The following is a 21,836-nucleotide window of genomic DNA, read 5'->3' on the forward strand; positions in this document are numbered from 1 at the left end:
TAGTTTGCATTTGGATATCCATGCTGATGGACTAAGAGTAATCAATGATGCAGTTTGGTAATTTCAGACCCTGGAGTTAATGGTCATATGGAGTCCACCCCCCCCCCCCCCTGAAGCTAATTTGCTTCAAAATGTGGCAAAATAGCCCTCCTGCCTTTGGGGACCCTTCAGCTCATCTTGTGAAGTAGGGCCTTGGACTTCTGCCCCACAGTCCTGCCCTGATGGCGCCACTGGGAGTAATTGTGCTTTATCACATTCTAAGAGCCTTACTTATGCTGGCACAGGAAGCTTTATGATGGATCTGGTAGAATCGCAGCAAGAATGCATGATGTAAGTTAGGACCCTATTCTTGCCAACAAAATGACAGATGAGAGAGGTGGGGCATAAATGGAAACTGGAGCCAGACCTAAATAGCATTTAGCTCAGATTATTCACAATCAATCTAAAGGCTAAAATGTATTCATAAACTGATTTATGAAAAAAGGCTTTGATTAATGAACTAATTGCCAGCCATGTTTGCTATTAATTCATGAACTGAATACGAGCCTGGCTAAAAAGTCTATCATTTTAAAATGCAGCTTTCATTATAATATGTTGACTGGCGCAAGATAGTTAATCACAAAGCTGGGAAACAATCAAATCATGCTCATTTACTTATTGTTCCATTTCAGACAGTTCCCAAATGAAGTTCTTCCAAGAATAAGCTTCTTTTTGTTGGAAATGCTCAAGGAAGATTGATCACAATGAAGCTGATTTAGAGTGTGCCAGGTTGGGCTAACTGACCACCATCTTTGAAGTTAGAGAGTTCAGTGGCATAGCGTGGGTTGGACCCTGGGCTCAGAATTCTTAGGGGTGCAGAATTTCAGAAGAGAAAAAAAGAGAGCGTTGAAGTAATAAATAAAAAACAGTGTATCCTCCCACTCCACAGAAAATCTCCCAATGTTCACGTGAGTAGACTAAGGAGCAGATTTGGAGGACGGCTGGTTGCTAGGGCACCCTCTGCACAGGCTTTAGAAAGATATGCTCTCCTGAGCAATCCCTTGTCTCACTCTCTGCTGTGTTTGACGCTCACAGGGAGCTGCGGCTGCCACTCAGGTAGGTCGCTGACCTATTGCCCCTTCGTTCCAGCCTATCAGCATGTGGTGCTGAGGATACTTGCCTTGTCCTGGATGCTGGCAAACCACACTACACCACAGTCTCCCCACTCCTGCCATAGGCTGCAGTGTTTAGGGCAGTGTCAAAGCCCAAAGTACAAATGGTGATAATTACACCAGGTTTTTCAACAATGACTGTTCCGTGAATATCCACTGCTAATAATGGCTTGTATTGAACAAAGTCATCCCACTGGCACAAGAGCTTCCACTTGTGTAATGGAATTTCCTTTCCCTTTTCTCCTGGTGGGATGACTTCACTCGATGCAACCTGGGCACAGAGGCTTTGCCTCAAGATTTCTGCATATCAGGCTGCTTGGGAAGGCTAGGCTGATCCCCCCTACCTTTTTCTTTTCTGTTGCATTGATAACCCTGACTATACACACAGTTTCACTTGCACTAGATATGCCAGAATTAGGGATGTGGCAAAAAGAAGTTTAAATCCAAAAATAAAAACTAGGAAGGTGGAAGGTCTTTATAAAAACTTAATAAGTTTATAAAACCTTAATTTTGCTTCTCAAAAAAATCAAACAGAATATTTACAACATACAGACTATGCTACGAGAGCACATAATATACATATACAAACAATTCTGGAAAGCTCAGCTGATGACAAGCAAAAAACATGTTAAGAAACATGTTGTTGGGCCCATATAAGCCCGCTTGACCACTTGGATCTGTGGCACTGGCACTTTTACAAATGCCACATAACGTCCATTCTGTTCTTGTAAGGAATCAATCAATATCATTTATTGACTGCCTTTATATCCTGCCTTTTCCTCCAAGGAGCTCAAGGTGGTGTACAAGGTTCTCCCTGTCCGCATTTAATCCCGACAACAATACTGCAAGGTAGGTTAGGCTGAGAGGCAGTGACTGGCCCAATGTCACCAAGTGAAGTTTCATGGCTGAGTGGGGATTTGCACCCTGTTCTCCCAGTTCCTAGTCCAACTCTCTAAACACCACAACACACTGGCTCCTTTAGTGGGGCATCTCCTAAGCTCTGGAACTCCCCATCCATTGAAATTAAGGAACCACTTTTGCTGTCTTCTTTTTGGCACCTGCTAAGAACTTTCCTGTTTAGGCAAGTCTACCTAGACATGTAAAGCTGACACATATTTTGATATATATTTTTTTAAAAAATCAAACAATCAGACTATTTACAATAAGGAAAGGGGTGTGGAATAACATTTGCTTTGAGGGAGCATCACCTAACCTCCTTACAAACAAATCAGAATGACTGCTAATTAAATATCTCATTAAATAGTGCATAAATGACAGGGTGAATGCTCAATAAACAGCCCATCTCGAAGCACCTGCAATTATTATTTATTAATTTTATGAGCTCTTGTGCTCAGGCGATGCTTATGGGATTCCCACAAGCATCTGGTTGGCCACTGTGAGAACACAATGCTGGAGTAGATGCTATGTTAAGGTGAAATATATGTGAGATTACCTGTTCTGGATCTTCGTGTAGGCTGAAGGGACACTTCAGTTATTTGCCCTTCTGTTTGTATAATCAATAAAACTATACCAATCCACTCCCCACAAAACAAAACAAAACCCAAGGTGTAATTGCATTTCTGTCCTATTAATGACTCGAGGAAGTGGCCACAATTCTATAACCAGGAGCTGATCCTCTGGGAAGCAGGGAATTCTCTATCCAAGCAAATGGGGGTGCTAAACTGATTCTTCTCAACAAGAAACAGCCACCCATTGCTTAGTGAACAGTGGCTCTTATTTTTGCCTTTCTTTCTGCCTTTCTTTCCTGGCTGACTTCAAGTTGGTCCAGCTTGGACTGATAGGTATTGGTACAAGGGAGGCATGGTCCCATCAGGCTGAGTCTAGGGAAAAGGAAAAAGCGATTTATATGTGTTCTATATGCGATATAGGGACGCGGGTGGCGCTGTGGGTAAAAGCCTCAGCACCTAGGGCTTGCCGATCGAAAGGTCGGCGGTTCGAATCCCGTTGCTCGGTCCCAGCGCCTGCCAACCTAGCAGTTCGAAAGCACCCCCGGGTGCAAGTAGATAAATAGGGACCGCTTACCAGCGGGAAGGTAAACGGCGTTCCGTGTGCTGCGCTGGCTTGCCAGATGCAGCTTTTTTTTAAAAAAGATATTTATTAGAATTTTCAAAAAAGATTTATAACATTAAAACAACAAAAAACAAAACAGACAACAACAAAAAAATACATGCAAAAAAAACATACAATCACAAGTATAGTTTCATTCCCTTATGTTCATAAAACTTACTTTCCCGACCTCCTCATACCTCCCCTTTCTGCATTCCAATCTCTACAATTCTCTTCAGCAAATCCCTCCCCTAATTTCTATTTAAATTTTAACCTTTCTTTTCTTATTTGCATATTCATTACAGCTAACAACCACTTAATTTCTAAATCAACATCGTTTTAACATTCAGCAATTTTACAATATTTCTTAAGATAGTCCTTAAATTTCTTCCAATCTTCTTCCGCCGTCTCTTTTCCCTGGTCTCGGATTCTGCCGGTCATCTCTGCCAGTCCCATATAGTCTATCACCTTCACCTGCCATTCTTCCACGGTGGGTAGTTTTTCTGTCTTCCAATACTTTGCGATGAGTATTCTTGCTGCTGTTGTAGCATACATAAAAAATGTTCTATCTTCTTTGGCACCAATTGGCCGACCATACCCAGGAGAAAGGCCTCTGGTTTCTTCAGGAAGGTATATTTAAATACCTTTTTCATTTCATTATAAATCATTTCCCAGAAAGCCTTAATCCTTGGGCAAGTCCACCAAAGGTGAAAGAATGTACCTTCAGTCTCTTTACATTTCCAAAGGTGCCCACCGGGTCTCCTTGTTCACAGGCTTCCGCACCTGTGATTTTAAAGGGTCCCCGCTTCGCCGTAGCTGCAGGACCCGAACCCGCGGAGCAGACTTCCCCCAGAGCTCGGAGGTAAGTCCGCCATTAATCGCTGGCGCTGACCGGAAGTCTCTCGCCAGATGCAGCTTTGTCACGCTGGCCACGTGACCCGGAAGTGTCTCCGGACAGCGCTGGCCCCCGGCCTCTTGAGTGAGATGGGCGCACAACCCCAGAGTCTGTCAAGACTGGCCTGTACGGGCAGGGGTGCCTTTACCTTTACCTTTATATGCGACATAACATTGTGCCACCAGGTGGCAATGTGGAGCCCCGTTTTTCTCCACCTGTTTTCCCTGTTTAAATTTATAGCGCTTTAAACTGAAACACTTCTTTCATGTGTTTAGATCCAGCCTAGGACTCTTTTGGGATTTCAGAGTTCTGTTGGGGGGCGGGGGATGGTAACTGAATGGGCAGCCATTGAATTTTGTTATCCCTGCTTTGTATCTCTGGCTGATTTACACATTCATGACCAAATTGTTGTCTTTTGTGCTTTTGGAACAATGGAAAGCAACGTGGAGGGGCCACAAACTGGCTCAGCATTAGCTTTCCATTCCTCAAGAAGACTAAGGAGAGGCAACGGACGACACATGTTTATACACATTTTCAAAGCATTTTTATTTATAGCAGCTAATATGTACTTTGGCTAACCCTACTGTAATAATAAAGAAGGAGGGGAGCTGGGGTGGTCTTTTCTCACACAAAAGGAGAAGTTAATTGGCTGTGTTCACCGAAGAGCGATGTGCTCGGCAGCAGTTCCATGCTAGTGAATGGAAAAGCTACAAAGATAAATGAGCTGGACCTCAAGATGGGGGTGGGAGTGGGTTGGAAACCCAGAAAAAGAGGGAGTAGGGGCTGAGGTGGTGTGAAATTGGCACTGGTACTAAACGAGAACGAAGTTAAAATGCAAACTTGAAATACCCTTAGCAACACTACCCTTTAAAACAATCATTGCAGTTATTTTCAGCCAGGACTGCTGCTTTAAGGTAGTCATAGCTCTCTCTTTCTCTCTCCTTCTTTCTACAAGTATAGTTAAATAGCTCCTAATCCAGAAAGAAAAGAAAAAAAAACCATTGTCAAGATGGAACAGTTGATGTATTTGTGATCCCAACCCCCATTGGCAAGAATAATTATTGGTAAAGTCCATCATTCCCTGACCTAGCTGCCTGATGTTCATGGTTTTCCCTCTTCTCTTGCAAGTCTTCTAGAAGACTCAGAAAAGTAAAGGAGCCAGGCTTCCTCCTCTCTGTCCACCCGTCCCTTACCCTAAGGTCCCAAGGTGCATTACAACATTTAAACACAATATTAAAATCAGTTTTAAAAGGGTGCTTCTGTCTTGGATCTGCTCCAGCACCAAGATTATCTCAGGTTGCTTTTGAGTGCCTCTGAAGCCCACAGAGAAGCAAGAGACTGGCTTCTTCCTTTCCCCCACATAATTCACACATGCCAGAGAGCTTGAGAGTGGGTCAGCACCTCTCTCACACAGCATGTAGTGAGAGACTCCTTCTGCCTCTGCCTGCTCTGCAATGCACAAATAAATTGGGGAAGAGTTAATACACTTGATGCTGGGCAGCAGGGAGAGAGGATGATCACTGAATGCATTGTGAAACCCCGTCCTGCAGGCTGGGTATAGTCTAATCAGAGAGTGGAAGAGAGCCAGTCTTCTACATCATTCCATGAGTACGCCAAAATGAAAGCTTCCATTAGGCTCAGAAAGGGTTTACAATGCACATAGTCCAAGCAATTCCAGAACAAATCCTCTGCGCTCCTTAATTTGAGTCTGCAGCCATCCTGGATGAAATTAGCAGAGATGGCCAAGTAGCTGGAATACAGAAAGTCAGTGATTCTCACTCTGCAATTCTCGCTCATTGTAATTCTCACTCTGTAGCCCCATTAAATTCAGCGCAAATTACCACACCTTTTAGCTGTTGCTTAGCAGCCTTTTAACATCATATGGAGACACAAACCACTTTAGAGCTGTAAGCCACTTTGAATGGGCTTTGCCTGGAAAAGCAGCATATAAAATATCTGCTATCTCATCAGTTCACAGGTCACATTTACACATGTAGGTAATCCCATAGGCACCCATCAACTTGTGACCATAAGGCTGCTTCCAGATGACCTATTTATTCAGCACCCATCCTGATTTGTTTCCACAAAGTTTGTGAAGAGGTTATATGATGGCTGTTTATTGAGCTTATGGAAATGATAACATGTTTTATGCTATTGCTTTTCTACCCAGTGCATTTTCCCATCACTGGAGCACCCAGTCTGTTTTAACCATGCAGCCTGAATTCAATGGTATGTGACTGAATACCTCCTGCAAAAGAAAGGTTGTCTGGACTGGAAGTACCCAAAGTCACAACTAGCTAAAACTGATTCTGATTTTTTTAAATAAAAAAAATAAGCATCTTGCAGTCTTACAAGAGAACCATTTACATTCATCTGATCTATCCAAACCTCTTTTGGGGAACCACTAAAAAATGTTTTTGACAATTGAAGTAGTGCCTCCATGGATTTGGTTCACTCAGATGAGAGATATGATTGATGCATCTTGAAATGTCAGAAGGAAGTTTTCAAGATGCGTATTACTGACAAAGGTTTTGCTCCCTTGCTAATTTTCAATTAAAAGAGCATTTATGGATTGACAAACACCTTTTGGACTGAGCTGGAACAAATGATTTAGAGCCCAATCTGCAAGTTGAAGTGCTTATATGGAACACTCTTCAGGTTGATTGAAGTCAGTGGGACAAGCAGACAGATCCTTTGGCACCACTTTGGCTGCTGGTGTGCAAGCAGATGTTTACACATCTGTTGTGCTATTGCATTTCAAGTGGCATCCTAGTCTCAGCTGAAAGGCCTGAAACTACAACCAAAGCTGGAGTGAATGGTGTGTGTGTTTTTGGATGACATGTAAATGACAGAAAGAGGTCCGTGACGTCTTGAGCACAACAGTGGGATTTCTGGGAATGTTTCTCTTGGAAGAGCAGCCACCCCTCGTGCCATTTTGAAAGGGCAACCAAAATGTTCAGGGGTCTGGAGCGACTCCCCAGTGTCACAAGGGCCACAATATGTGGGGCTTTTCTTTGTTTAGGAGTGGGGGGAAAGCAAGTAGAGTAGGGGCATGGTGAAGGTCTATAAGATTATGCATGGTATTGAGAAAGTGGATAGAGAATGTTGGAAGATCCAGGGAGAGACAAAAGGTGAGTCACAGCTGCTTACCAGGTGGGGGAGGGGGAAGTAATGGTGAGGTCAGCATGGTGCAAATGCGCCAGTGGAATCAATCCAGTGCACTAGGCCACCCTCCCCAATGTCTTGCCCCTCCCATTTCCAGTAAGCAGCAGTGACTCACCTGCCAGGAGTGTCAGGTAAAGCACCTGCGCTCTACCATGCTGTCTGTTTCTGGTAATGGTGTTGAATTTGTTTGTCAAGAGTGTCTCCAGGCTTGCTGAGCTGGTTACATGGCCTTTTGGATTGTGGCCATTGTTTCTGGGAATTTCTATTTTTCTTGATCCATAAACTTCTTGATACAAATCTGACCCTGAGGCTAATTAGACAGGATAAATTGCAACAACAGAAGGCCTTTTATCCATAGGCTTTCCTTTTAAGTTTCGTCCAGGATGACAGGAGGTAAATGCCATTTCTGTAACAACAGCTGCTTGACAGCAAGACATACAGGAAAATGTCTTATAGCAATCCCAAGACAGAGGCATTAGCGAGCTCTTCCCCCTTATTTAAATTCTTGCAATTAAGGTTCTAATCTACACTTTACTGAAATCAGCAAATGATTTCCTACCCCCAGCCCCCTTGAATTTCACGGCAGCCTGGATTTTTAAGATGCTGTCTACAAAATCTATATGAATAGAATTGAGTTTTACTAGGAAAATGCCAGAAGCCAGTAGAGTTAATCAAATGTATTAGTGCAAACAGACTAACATTCTGTATTTTAAATTCAATGAAGAGCAAAATGGTTCAGACACATGCAAAACCTTCCTTTAATATTAAGTCACCCTCTTGCCCCTTTCAGTAATCCCCTGTTGCTCACCTTATTTGCAATGCAGCCACCTTTGTATTCATCCCAACTCTTCATGCCCAGAATTGTAAATACAGTGCATGATTTCTGCAGTCCAACACAGGACCATTCCAGGAACTTTGTGTCCTTCTGAGCAAGAGTCCTGCAGTATCAGCACTATTACTACTGCTAGGTTCAACCCAAACTAAGTTCTTCTTTGGTGATCACCTTAACTCTGTTGAAATCAACATGAAAAGTGAGACATGTCTTAAGTCCTGTTGATTTAGATCAAATTTCTATTACAGTTGATGCTTCGGTTGCGAATGCGATCCATACGGGAAGCACATTCACAACCCGCAGTGCCACATCATGATGCAGTGCTTCTGTACATGCACAAAGCACGATTTAGCACTTCTGTGCATGCGCAAGAGCTGAAACCCAGAAGGAACCCATTCCGGTACTTCTGGGTGCGGTGTGGTGCGCAACCCGAAATTGTGCAACCCAAAGCATGACTGTATAGTGATAGCATCCTCTTCCACACCTGAGGCAACAGGCCAGTTTAGGAGGCCCATGTGGCAACAAAGTTGAAAGGTAGAGGGCTTAGGCTGAGGGTGTTGCTGCTCACCAGCATCTACTGCCTGAGGCAGTCACCTCGCTTTGCCTAATGCCCTGGCTGAACAAACATTGCACAAAACCTCGAAATCTTGGCACAAAGAATGTGGCTCATTCAAGGTCTGAAGCTCATTAGATAACCTTGGGCAGGTCACTGTCACTCAACTTAATCTACTCCACAGTAGGGATGTTTGAGGAATTTGATTTCTGTGAATTCCGGAGGAAACTGACTTGATCAGTACCTCTGTGGCTAATGTGTGGACCCAAAGGTAATTATCCTTCAGATTTTGCACTTCTCTGAATTTTACAATCTAGCTCTTAGCTCAAGAAACTTACCCAAAGGCATTAAAATGTATTTGAGGGTAAAGGATTTGAAGATAAAATATGTATCAAAATGGGAATTTCTATAAACAATTTTGTTTTTTAAAAACAAAATCAATGTGGAAACACAGTATGATTATAATGAATGAACATGTGTGAAATTGCAGCTAGTCCCTGTTGAGCTGAGGGAGTGGACCATGCTATTGGACTCTCCCCTTGCCTAGTGGTTTGAATACTGCCACAAATCAAAGATGCAGGAAGCTGCTTTAGGAAGAGTCAGCTCATCCTTAACCAGTCTCTGACAGTGGCTTTACAGGTTTTCAGAGACAGAGTCTTTCCCAACCCTACGCAGAGATGCTGGAGATTGAATTTTGGACCTTCTACATGCAAAGCATATTTGCCATCACCTTTCTCCCAAGGAGCAGGCGTCTTAATTTCATGGCTGCTGTCACCGTCTGCAGTGATCATGGAGCCCAAGAAGGTAAAATCTCTCACTGCCTCCATTTCTTCCCCTTCTATTTGCCAGGAGGTGATGGGCCCAGTGGCCATGATCTTCGTTTTTTTGATGTTGAGCTTCAGACCATATTTTGCGCTCTCCTCTCTCACCCTCATTAAAAGATTCTTTAATTCCTCCTCACTTTCTGCCATCAAGGTTGTGTCATCTGCATATCTGAGGTTGTTGATATTTCTTCCAGCGATCTTAATTCCGGCTTGGGATTCATCCAGCCCAGCCTTTCGCATGATGAATTCTGCATATAAGTTAAATAAGCAGGGAGACAATATACAGCCTTGCCGTACTCCTTTCCCAATTTTGAACCAATCAGTTGTTCCATATCCAGTTCTAACTGTAGCTTCTTGTCCCACATAGAGATTTCTCAGGAGACAGATGAGGTGATCAGGCACTCCCATTTCTTTAAGAACTTGCCATAGTTTGCTGTGGTCGACACAGTCAAAGGCTTTTGCATAGTCAATGAAGCAGAAGTAGATGTCTTTCTGGAACTCTCTCCAATTCCTGCAATGCTGTAATCTCAGCTAAAGCATCCATGATAGATGGACATCCAACTTCTGCTTAAAAGCCTCCAATAAAGGAGAGTCTGTTCCACTATTGAACAGCTCTTACTGTCAGAAAGGTCTTTCTGATGTTTAGTTGGAATCTCCTTTTTTGTAACTTGAAGCCATTGGTTCGAGTCCTACCCTCCAGAGCAGGAGAAAACAAGTTTGTTCCCTCTTCCATGTGACAGCCCTTGAGATATTTGAAGATGGCTATCATATCTCCTCTCAGTCTCCTCTTTTTCACGCTAAACATACCCAGCTCCTTCAAATGTTCCTCATCAGATTTGGCTTCTAGGCCCTTGATCATCTTGGTTGCCCTCCTCTGCACACATTCTAGCTTGTCAATATCCTTCTTAGATTGTGTTGCCCAGAAATGGATGCAGCATTCCGGGTGCGGTCTGACCAAGGCAGAATAGAGTGGTACAGTACAAAGGTAGATGGACCATTGGTCTGACTCAGTACAGGGCAACTCTCTATGTTCCTATGAAGAACACACTCACTGCACAAGTCACACACTGCATTTCAAGAGTCAGCTATAGCTGGCCATGGACATGCCTTGGTCCTTCTCTTGAGTGATCATGGGTGTGTAGCTTCCTACAACTTGGAGCCCATTTCCATTGTGCTATTGCAATCTCATTTTGGATGATGGAGCAGACTAGAATAATTTTATGGTTTTGACAAATCTTTCACAACTCAAAGCAATCTTAGCATGTGCTACATGACCCAGTTTCCTGATTTTCTTCTTTCTTTCTCTCACTCCTTTGCTGTGCTTGTCGTTATGCTAATAACAGCATTTTTACACCCACCCTCTTATACATATTCTGTATTGCTTGCATTAAGGAAGCTTAATAGTATTAAGTATGATTGATTTATCAATCGGTGCAAGATTTATGGAACCATTGTGAATTAATACAATGGCTAACATCAGCTTTTACATACAGAAGTGCTGTCTACACTTAAACCATACATTTATTCTGTCACTACCTCAACTGGGTGAGAGCAAAGTTTAGGGGATTTTAAGCTTTGCATTGTAAATAATCCTCATTTAAATATGAACATAAAAGAGCCCTAAATTTAAGGAAATAGGCCATTATTTGTTTGTATTGACTTTCCCCTGCCTGTTTAAATGATCAGTGTCAAGATTCTTTAAACAGTATTATTGACTCATTTTGATAAATTTCAAAAGTACTCTAATAATATTTCTCCTTTACTGCAGCCACATTCATTGGATCGTGTTAACATTTCTGAAAATAATGTCATCAAACTCACTTAAAGCAGGTGTTAAAGCAGGTTAACCCCTTCCCCCCTTTTTTCTGGCCCAAGGAAAAAGAGTTCATCTTTGCCAAAACACTCTAGGAGTCATGTACCATGATAACACTTTTAAAACCATCATGACTTGCCCCAAAGAATTCTGAGAACTAGTTCCTAGGAAAGACTGGATGAGCAATACTGGATGAGATGGTAATGGCAAGTTTGTGTGTATATATCTTTCATTGGGGGCTACCGCCACCCCCATCAGTGCTGCCCTTACCTGGGTTGTGCGATGGTGCCTGCGAAGCAGTGGCAGCAGCAAGATCTCATGAGATCTTGCAGAACTGTCATGAGAGCTTGTGGAACACATGATACCTCACAAGATTTTTCCAAGATTCCAGCAGGATCTCCCTCTGGAAACTGCAGCAGCTGCTGCTGGCACTACTTCTCCACCAGTGGTGGAGGCGGCAGGGGAGGTGGGGCAGCCTCATGGGCTTATGCCTCCTGCGGTGGGCCAGCCCTGCTTTCAGTCTACACCTCTAGAATTCTGCCTAGCACTGTAACTTGGTAAGAAAGAAACTTGCTGCACTCTGGATATACAGTTGAATCCAAGATAACCTGGCACACGCAGAGAAGAAAACTCTAGGTAGAAACTTCCACCAATCCATGGCTGCCTTAGTGCCATACTGAGTAAGCAGCATGGAGATTTTAATAACAAAAAGTTCATAAGTCCCTCATTCTTCTCAAGTGGTTGCTTTTATACTTTCTCTATTGCAGTTCATTGGCCTTGAAAGGGAAGGGAACAGTCATATCCATAGTGAACTATATATTCTTTTATTTAGCATGAGCGGAGGATAGCTTTTATACATAAGTGTACACATTGACAGTATGATGTTTCAGGGCAAAAATGATGGTTGCAACTCTAAGCATCATCTAGTTTCCTCTAGAGCAGTTCAAAGAAGGTGGATGACACTCAACCAGCAAATGAAATGACTCAGCTTCACAGACATCCATTTGCAACTGGGCCTGCTGTTTTGTTGCCAAATGAATATTTCATATTCATCACTGCTTTTTTTCCAGACAAAAGAATGATTATTCACAAAACTTGTGTAGAGAGAGCCGGCATTGTGCAGTGGTTGGACTATTGAATTCAGTGGCATAGTTAGGTGATTTTAGACCCTGGACTTAATGTTCTTATTGGATAGCTGGAGGTGGGTGGGCTTTAGACAGCCTTGTATATGACTTCAGTTATGATGCACACAATTAACATTTCTCTTCCCCACACCCTGCTACCATTCCATGTTTTACAGCTGCAGCTACATTTCTGATATGTTAGAGCAACAACAGTTTGCCTACCCTGATGAAGAAGGAAGACTCTGAGCACATGCAATGTCACATATTAAACTCACTTTAATCATAGCGTCATACATTGCACCATCACGAATGCAGGAATAACATGGCATTTGCTTCTGCTGCCATGATGCAGGACACATATACCTGGCAATAACCATCATTGTTGTAGAAACGGATAATGTATTTTAAAACACAAATAATAAAACGAACACCTGCAACCATGTACATGCCTAGCCAGCCTTCCCTTATGAATGTTGCTGATAATAGGAAGGGAGGAAGCTGTGGCAGTCGGTGCTGGACCTGGTGGGCTTTGATATGCTCATAGCAACTCAGGTGCTGATGCAGGGCCTGTTTGCCACTGACCTCATCATCTCCCACTCTCTCAGTAGGTTCTCCTGGACTGTGGAATCTTGGACTTCAGTCGTGAAGACCAGCCCTAACTACACCACTGGCTGGATTGGTATTGGAGAGGTACAGTTTCCACCCTTAATTCAGCTCTTGACATGGGAAAATAGTAGTGTAGAATCATAACTAATGCCTTCAGAAAGGGTCAAACATCCAGATATTGGTGGTGTAAGAAAAAGGCTTCCATATTGTCTCCCTGCTTATTTGACTTATATGCAGAATTCATCATGCGGAAGGCTGGGCTGGATGAATCCCTAGCCGGAATTAAGATCACCGGAAGAAATATCAACAACCTCAGATATGCAGATGACACAACATTGATGGCAGAAAGTGAGGAGGAATTAAAGAACCTTTTAATGAGGGTGAAAGATGAGAGCGCAAACTATGGTTTGAAGCTCAACATAAAAAAAACAATGAAGATCATGGCCACTGATCCCATCACCTCCTGGCAAATAGAAGGGGAAGAAATGGAGGCAGTGAGAGATTTTACTTTCTTGGGCTCCATGATCACTGCAGATGGTGACAGCAGCCATGAAATTAAAAGACGCCTGCTTCTTGGGAGAAAAGCTATGACAAACCTAGACAGCATCTTAAAAAGCTGTCAACAAAGGTCCGTATAGTTAAAGCTATGGTTTTCCCAGTAGTGATGTATGGAAGTGAGAGCTGGACCATAAAGAAGGCTGATCACTGAAGAATTGATGCTTTTGAATTATGGTGTTGGAGGAGACTCTTGAGAGTCCCATGGACTGCAAGAAGATCAAACCTATCCATTCTGAAGGAAATCAGCCCTGAGTGCTCACTGGAAGGACAGATCCTGAAGCTGAGGCTCCAATACTTTGGCCACCTCATGAGAAAAGAAGATTCCCTGGAAAAGACCCTGATGTTGGGAAAGATTGAGGGTACAAGGCGAAGGGGACGCCAGAGGAAGAGATGGTTGGACAGTGTTCTCGAAGCTACCAGCATGAGTTTGACCAAACTGCGGGAGGCAGTGGAAGACAGGAGTGCCTGGTGTGCTGTGGTCCATGGGGTCGCAAAGAGTCGGACACGATTAAACGACTAAACAACAACACTCATATCTATTTGGTGGATTTGGACATTTGCTTACAACACTAAGTGCATTTACTTAAGAGCAAACTCTATAGAAATTAACAATACTCTAAGGAAAATGCTTTTAGTACTGGGTTGCTCATAAACTAACTCTACACAAGTGCAAATGAATTCTTAAGGCATTGTTGTTCACAGTCCAGTATCTTCCACTAGAAGTTTCCCAAGGTTTATTATACTCTTAGAAAATGTTTACTGCCTTTTAAATTTAAAATTATCGTACCAATTATCCAAGCTTTGTAATGCTGTGCTGAATGGAAACTCTGAACTGAGACCTGTTTAGAGTACATATATAATTAAAATGAATTAAAATGTGATTAGATGGGATATTAAGTCTTGATAGTAGGTTTATAATTTTCTGAGAAGGGCAATAAAGACAATTGGATCACAGAGATGTTCACACAACTTGAAGCTTAGTGTACTCTGATATTTATTAGCCAAAGAATATGGGTTTTACTACATGATATAAATGTAAAGCATATAAACAAAGCATGTGGCCTTGTATAAACATATAACTAGTTCATATACATGTATGCATTCATTGTGTCTGAGAGCCTATTATGCTAGTGTAGCCTAATTGAAAATACTAAGATTACTCCCGAGTAATGGATTTTAGGATTACAATATGGCAATCAAGTTAAACATGGAATACTTTGATGTAAGTAGATGAAATCAAGTGGGCAATGGGACTTAGACCACATCTTCAAGATACATTTAAAACACTATGATACCACTTTAAGAAGTGATTTGCCCCAAAGAATCCTAGAAACTATAGTTTGTACAGGGTGCTAAGAGTTGTTAGGAGACTTTTGCAGGGCTACAGTTCCCAGAACAGTTTAACAATCAATCCTTCTTCCCAGGAAAACCATCAGTTTTGCATACCACCAAAAGCCACCATTGCAGATTGCTGTTTCTGGCCATTTCCATTCATGGTGAATGGAATCACAGGGATGATTCACCAATTCCTGGCAGCCGTCACAGGCGAAAGAACAAAATTGGTGTATCAGATGTATGAATTTACTCGATACTAGAAGCTTCTGCAAGTACAACTTTTGTAGACATGAAAGCAGAATAACCTTAGTTTTCCTTAAGTTACAGTTGGGCTATCAACCACAATCTGTGAAAGAGGTAATGTGGAAAAAAATGTAATAACAGTGTATGAGCTCTCTTCTCGGTTTCATTGCCTAACCATGCACCAGTGGTATCAGAGACTAGTTTATCACACAGTGTATGTTAAATGATGTTCCAGTTGATGCAACCCCCTCATGCTGTGAATACATTAAAATGAAAGCAAGAGCTATGCTTAGGGAAGGGTGAAGAACAGCATTTCCCCTCCCCAATAAACCCCCCCTCCAAGGTTTCCATCAGAATGTAGTGAAATTGATTCAGATGCATTTTTTGCTTTCACATCAGAAAATATTGAAATATGCTCCCCGGACAAATAGCTGCCACTTTTAAAGTCTACTGTGGCTTTTCAAGTTTGATGTGGAATCCATCAGCCTGAAAATGGGAGTGAGTAGCCATTTGTGGGGAAGGGGGCAGCGGCGGAAGAATCATAAGAAAAAACAGAACCTCAATGATACCATGCATGACTAACAGAGCTCTCTCATTCATAAAGAAACTGGAATTTAAATTTCAAATCAGGAGTGATCTTTACTCCAAACCTTTTTGCAAGGAAGAGAGAGAAAGTCAACTCTGCATTTCCATGGAGATAGTTTGTGAAGCATAACGCAAACTATTGTTATGCTCGTTTCACTTCTCCAAGTGGTGAGAAGTTCAGTGTTGATCCAGATTTGGTTTCCTTTGGAATGAGATCACTGGGCACTTTTGTAATTTTTGTGGGTATTTAAAACTATGTATAGGTTGATCACTGCTGGAGGCCCAAATTTCAGCTCTGTCTTTCTCTGCTTGCCTCTAGCTCAGAAGTACAGCTTGTCTTTTGCAGGGCTGCAATATTTCAAAAAGTGAAAACCCAAAGTTGTTGAGGGGAAAAAAATGAAGGTTTTAACCTATCTTTTAGGAACAGCGCCAAAATATTGACACTTCCAATATGGGTTGACACCTGGGTTTCCATGGACATTTTAGCCTCTTTTTGAATATTCTGCCCGGACACCATTTTCAGCGAATGAATCCCGGCTATGTCTCAGACATACGGCAGCCCTATCTTTCATTTCCTTCACCTACATTAGTTGATTCTAGGCTGGGAGGTGGCCATGTCTACCCCCAGCTCTGATTGGGCTTTCCTATTCAGAATATCACCAAAATAGTCCTGTAACAAAAAGCTGTTGTCCGGCAATGTAATTCCCATGGCAATATATCAGCTGTAGTTTACCTAATAATAGGATTCATCTGGCCAGAAGGTTTGAGCAACTTCAAGAGGTTCTTCTGGCCCATTAACTCTCTCCTGTCCCCCCCATTTATAACAGTATGTTTAGAGGCTGGGGGGGGGGAATCAATTCAGTTCATGATTTCAATGTGAAGCTGCTCAACTTACACTTCCTCAAACAACATACAACCTGAAACACAGCTATCCTTTGAAATTCACATTTGTGTGAATTTTGCAATGCAGTTATCCAACCAAATAATGTCTACCAATACATTCATATCAGGGAACAGCATGCATATAAATGCACATATTCATGACAATAACATATGCGTATGCATTTTATGAGGGAAAAATAGCTAATAAAAAGTGTGCATTAATGACTCACACAAAAATGCTAAATAATTTTGTGATGAGTTGTTTGGAAAATGATGGAGAGATCTGGATAATTGAAATTAAGATGGGGAATGTGAGAAACTGAGAAAAACTGAAGTTGACAGATTTGTCCATCTCTGTTTACAGTGGGTGTAATTTTCTGGTATAAAGCCTTTTAGTTAACACCAAAATATACATTAGTCCTTTAAAAGAATGCCGCAACTTCTGAAAGCAGTGTTCGTTTCCTGCCTGTTAGCTCATCTACCTCTCCATGTATCAGCAAAAGATGGGCATTTCAAAATGTGATTGTTAAATGTTGCCGTGCACAATATCATCCCAGCTTTCTTATTTTTGTGTGCGTCATCCTCCTTAGCTGCTGTCGTTATGGACATGACTTATCTAAATTTGGGGAGAGTCATGAGTGGATTTCATTTAGGATCCTCTTACGTAGCCCCGTCCATAATCTTGCCTACAAGGGCATGAATAGATTCTTAAAAAAGGCTTTCACACCTCTTTAACCTTTTCCCAGAATGTCTTTTGCTGTGCTATGCAGTCGATAGCTATGCTTTTGAAGACACACCTTGAGGTGGCAAGGCATATTCTCTATTGTGGATAAATGTCTCAAACAGACAAACAGCTTTGTGGATAGTTTCTTTTTTTCTGGATCAGAGGAAGTGCTGCTTGATGAGCAACAACACATTGGGCTGGTGGCTTAAACAAGGAACCAAGGAGGAAACTCTCTGCACACAGTGGAGTGTGTGTGTGTGTGTGTGTGTTTTAAATGAGCACTTGTTAGACTAGAATGATGCACTGCGTCTAGCTGGCATTTGCTGTGACAGCTAGCTAGTGTTTAAATAGTGAATGTGGTGAACACTACTGTTACCATATCCATGCATAATAATTGCCTAGTCTTTACTTAGCCAGTTATTAATCAGGCTTGGCCCATGATTTTGTTTTATTTTAATTACATTTCTATCCCAGCTTTTCTCCGAAGAGCTCAAAGTGACACACAACTTTCTCCCCTTCTTTGTTGATCCTTATAACAATGCTACGAGGTAGGTTAGACTGAGAGGTCCGGAGTAACCCAGTGGGCTTCATGACTGAGTGGGGATTTGAATCCTTGTCTCCCAGGTCCTAGTCCAGCAATCTTAAGCACTGCTCCACACTGGCTCTCCAAAATAAAATAAGCAGAGAATGGTTTCAGTCCATTGACTTCTGGGCTATGGGCCCAGTACACTTTCACTGGCACCACTCTGCTTGTTGTACAGTCTCAGAGGCAGAGTTCAGACCTTGCATAGATCCCTTGGGAGAAAAATCTATGAGACCTTGATTTTCTTCAATGAGATTAAAAGGAAACATAGAGAGCAAGTCAGTGACTGGTGTCTCTAGATAAAGGAGTGTGTCCAGATACAGGAGATGCACACAGTGGAGACTGGCCTATTAGAGCAAATGGGGAACTGCCTATCAGTCAACCTCATTCCGCTTCCAGCTAGACCCCACTTACCTGTCTTTACAACCAGTCCAGGGAATGGCAGTGGCTATCAGCTTCTGCCTTAGGCGGCTTTGCTTGTCTATGGCTCTAACTCTGCTGCTGTTGGCCCTTCACCCTACCAGTCCCAGTATACACCAGCCACCATTGTGTCCATCTATAAGAACCTAACAGGACAACAGTTGCATAATCCATTTAGGATGGAAAATCAAGAACAGATTTTCCCCCCTGCTTATTGCAAACATAACAGATTACTAGGTCATCAGTCTGGACAATGTGCAGAGGTTGCAGAAGCTCTTTATTTTCAAAGCACATGAGGGAAGAATAACTTTCATTTAAATCGGCAGAGGGGAATTTTAGGTAAAAAGGACCTAATTACCTATTTGGATTCAATCCAGGACACCAAGGTTAAGTTAACATTGCTTCTCTTGGAAGAATGCCAAAGATATACTAATGGCCACAAGTGCTGGAGGATCTGATTTCCTGTTCTAGCTGAAAAGAAGCAGCGCAGGGTCCCTGAACATCATGTTGGGCGCACTACCTGTGTACCAACTTGGAAAGAAAAAAAATCAGTGGGATTATTCCAAGGAATCAACATGACTCCATGGAGGAACTTGGAAGAATTTGAAGATCACCTACACAGGTCAGAACACATTCATAGAATCATAGAACTGTAGAGTTGAATACATCTGAGGGTTATCTAGTCCAACTCCCTGCAATGCAAGAATCTCAACTAGATCACACATGACAAATGGCCATCCAACCCCCACTTTAAAACCTCCAAGGAAGGAGAGTCCAACAACTCTTGTGGGAGTCTGCCTCACTGCCAAACAGCTCTTACTGTCAGAAAGTTCTTCCTGATGTTTCCTTGTAACTTGATTCCATTGGTTTGTGTCCTAGCCTCTGTAGCAGGAGAAAACAAGCTCGCTCCATCCTCCATGTGACATGATTCCAACTCTCAGCAGCTCTAATCAACTTGACCAGTAGTCAAGAATGAAGGGAATTGTAATACAACAAGATCTGGAGAGACACAGGTTTCCAATCCCTGTGCTCTTGAACTGCTAGGTTGGCAAAAGCTGGGACAGAGCAACGGGAGCTCACCCCATCGCGTGGATTTGAACTGCCAACCTTCCGATCAGCAAGCCCAAGAGGCTCAGTGGTTTAGACCACAGCACCATCTGCATCGTAGTGTAAGTAGATAAATAGGTACCGCTGCGGCAGGAAGGTAAACGATGTTTCCATGCGCTCTGGCAATTGTCATGGTACTCCGTGCGCCAAAAGAGGTTTAGTCATGCTGGCCACATGTCCCTGAAAGCTGTCTGTGGACAAACGCCAGCTCCCTCAGCCTGAAGCAAGATGAGTGTCGCACCCATAGTCACCTTTGACTGGACATAACTGTCCTGGGGTCCTTTACCTTACCTTTACCTTTACCTTTTGCTATGGAGTAGAAGTGAGGGATCATTGACCCACTGGACGTTGCTGGATTACAACTCCTTCATCCTAGTTACTACAATTCTCAGAGTGGTTTAACAATCAATCCCTCTTCACAGAGAACTCTGGGAACTGTAGGTCTAGGAGTGGAATAATGTCAGGGACTGGGCAAAGGAGGAACGGTGAAGACTGCCTCCCCAGCCTGACCTATCCAGAGAAGAAGAGGACAGTTCAGAATTACAGCAGGGGTTTGAGGGAGGTTACAGCTCAGAAGCAGATGAGGGGAAAACATGGGAAATAATGGGAGAGGAGGAGGAGGAGGAGGAGGAGGAGGAACCACCAGAAGGGCAACAACTGATGGACACAGTGTCTTTAGAAAGCCGCAGCCTGCATGGCCAATGATCAGAGAAAATGAGACAATATCTGGAGGATTCCACATCCCTTCTGCAGCTATTTGGATCCCTGTTCGGCCATGAATTGTGTAGCTGTGGATAAATGAGTCCCTCAATGATATTTAACAAACTGTAAAATGGGGAAAATAACAAGCACCTCCCTCACAGACCTACAGGGCATGCCCTTTTCATAGTTAGGTTTTCATCTAATATGTTAAACGTTATTAAAGATTAGCTAGATCTTATGCAATGCTTTTGATAAGAGCTGCTTTTTTATGAACACCCCATTAACAGTTCACAATAAGTGCTCATTTGCACTGGAATTCTACAATCTTCCATTTAATGTCAATACATATTTCTCTGTAGGAGCCACCAGCTAGTTCTCCTTTCACTCTCTTTTTTCCATTTGGTTTTTCAATGCTGCCATTATGTTAAGATCAGAATGTTGTTCCTAATTTGTGCTGGCAAAAAGGAAGCTGCATACAATGCATATGTGATGTGAACGGCACAAATATAATTCTATGGTGTAAACAGAACCCACAGTCTCCATCTTTTCTGCGGGGCAATGTTCTTGGAACTCCTCATTGTGTTGCCTTTGTGCACACCCCCTCCCCTTCCTCAAGCTATTTTTATTTCTACCTATAACAACAGTGATGGAGCACATCCACTCTGTTCCTCGTAGCACAGCAGATCAGCATGCGTTGTCAGAGGGAAAGGAAACAATGCTTACATCATCCTCACCTAGCTTGCTGTACTGTAACTCCCCATACAACAACTGATTGAATTTAAATGGACTCTGTTGGGGCTTTATTGCTCTTGCAAATTCGGGTCTAAATGCTACTAAAGCCAATAGGAAAACTTCTAGTGACCATAACAGACTGTAGATTGGCTCTTGGCCACTTCTACCTTGTGCTTATATTCATGCTTGTTATATTTCCTATTAACATTTGCCCTTCGGGGGATTTTGTTTTATTTTTTTTAGTACTGTGCTTCAGATTGAAAGAAAGTTGGGAAATAGCAAGCTTCAACCTATAGGTTGTATCCAACAATGCTGAATGTGTTGGAGGACCCTCTGAAGTAGGTTTAGCGGGGCAAAGGTAAGCACTTCTATATGCAGACATATGGAATAATCCATAGCTGATCTAAGTCCCCAGAACTCTTGAACTACAAGCCATCTTAGATGAGCTCTGTGAAGAAACCCCCAGAAAAATTAAAACGAACTCCAAAATCAGAGTAGCCCCACTGAAATTAGCAAACATAACTAAGTTAGGTCCATTTATTTCAGTAGGTGTACTTCTAGTAAAACTTAGTTGGATATAGCTGAGTATTTTTCCTCCTGTTTCCTTTTTGTTTGATTATCTTGAATACTTCAAGATATGCATGTTCGAGTACTTTACAATTTCATTTCTATTTTTCTAACCACAACAACAAACAACTTTTTTTAAAAAAAGAGCCCATTGGACTTAACTTTGGCTGGATCATGCTTTATGTAGTTCTTTGTTATGCCACCAATTATGACTCTCTCTAACAGGGAACACCATGCCCTGTGTCAACAAAAATGGAGCCAATGGGTTAAGGAGAGGGAGGTATCAGCATGCTCTGATGAACTCCCAAGGTCTGAAGAAGTATAACAAGCTCCTTTAAACCTCCCTACAAAACAGTCGAATAAGAACT

The 21,836-nt window shown here is 42.4% G+C and overlaps 1 long non-coding RNA gene across 1 annotated transcript in view; it reads left to right on the top strand.

The window, feature by feature from the left end:
- Positions 1–14,485, top strand: part of LOC114603945 (uncharacterized) — a 60,245-nt gene extending 45,760 nt beyond the window's left edge. Inside the window, exon 3 of the long non-coding RNA XR_013394141.1 lies at positions 12,601–14,485. This is a non-coding gene — a long non-coding RNA (uncharacterized LOC114603945). The remainder of the gene's footprint in view (positions 1–12,600) is intronic.
- The last annotated feature ends 7,351 nt before the right edge of the window (positions 14,486–21,836 follow it).

Source organism: Podarcis muralis, chromosome 9 (assembly GCF_964188315.1).
Source record: "Podarcis muralis chromosome 9, rPodMur119.hap1.1, whole genome shotgun sequence".
In the NCBI taxonomy this organism is placed as follows: Eukaryota; Metazoa; Chordata; class Lepidosauria; order Squamata; family Lacertidae; genus Podarcis; species Podarcis muralis.